The sequence below is a fragment of the Mus caroli genome, chromosome 2 (assembly GCF_900094665.2).
Source record: "Mus caroli chromosome 2, CAROLI_EIJ_v1.1, whole genome shotgun sequence".
Lineage (NCBI taxonomy): Eukaryota > Metazoa > Chordata > Mammalia > Rodentia > Muridae > Mus > Mus caroli.
This window is the reverse complement of record NC_034571.1, coordinates 83,764,330-83,765,703: the sequence shown is the minus strand read 5'-3', so window position 1 is coordinate 83,765,703 and position 1,374 is coordinate 83,764,330.

The following is a 1,374-nucleotide window of genomic DNA, read 5'->3' as shown; positions in this document are numbered from 1 at the left end:
AATCTTCTTATAAGTATCACCTTGAGGACTAAAATTCCTCTTTTGCTTAAAATTCAGCTGGAATCTGAAGCTCCCAGAAAAGCTGTTTTCCTGCTACTCTCTGAGCCAGCTCCCTGACTGGAGGCTGGAGACTAGCCTTAGCTTTACAATTTGCAACTGAATAAAGTACCTGAACTTCTCCAAAAGAAGCTTTGTGACGTTACTCTTCACTGTCTAAGATTTTTGTCTTTCAAGCAGCTGGACTGCAGTGGGCATACATCCCCGCCCCCTAGAGCATACAAGAGGCAGCTACTATTTTCATTTCAGCATGTTTTGTGACTTTTGGTCTGAGTTGAGATTTAGGTTTACCAAGAGGGCTAGTAAGGCAGATATTTCTAATATTAAAAGAGATTGGTTTTTATTCAGATAGACGGGCTTAGTCCCTTAGCTGGCCTCTGGCTTTTCACCCTTGCTGTTATTGCAAGGTCCCCTTAGTTCCTCAGGCTGTGGGAATAACAGAGATGAGGAGGATGACTTCCAGCTCCTATTTCAGCCACAAATCGTGGTGTTACTAATGACATAATTCTTGCCTAGGCCTTGCTAAATCTGAGGTTGACAATTCTCCTTTAGGAGCTACACAGTACTCAGAACTGTGCATACTGGTTCGTGATCATATGAATACAGTAAGGGTACCGCTTGGTGCAGAGAACTACTGCAGGGGGAGGTCCAGCTTGACCATTTCTGAATTCCCTGTGCAATATACCCAGTCTGTTGGAGGTTGGTATCTAATTCCAGCTAAAAACCAAAAATATCTAAGGCTCTGCCTCCCCTCCCCAAAAGATACCAAGAGCCACAGGTGTGGGTCGTGTCAGCACCCACAGGAGGAATCGGGTCAATGTCCACCCAAGCCAAGGTTAAAAGCCCACTCATCTACGGATGAGAAAATCATTTGATCACCTCAGTTAAGTGTGGCTTTATTAAACTTAATTAAAGGGTTGGGGGGAAAGGTTGGAGACCATACTGTTGGAAGGACAAGCCCTTCACAGCCTCCCACCCTAAAAAAGCCAATTGGCCTTGTACTACAGAGCCGTTATACCCCTCCTCCCTATTTCCCTCCTGTCATCCAAAAATGCAGAGGAATATCAACTCAGTGTTATTCTTAAATAAGTGCATTTCAAATTTGTTCAGTCAAACTTCGCCAGGGTTCCAACGCCTATCCTATTTACTAGGATAGAAAGGACAGTCTTATACAGATACGTTTTACCATAAGAAAAGTTAGGGAATCCCACGGAGACAGGTTTTTTCTTTAGCCCCAAGAATTCAGGCAGAACTATTGAGCATAGATAAATTTTTTGCCTCAGGCCAGCCTTTTCTTTTTTTTATTTTTATTTTTAT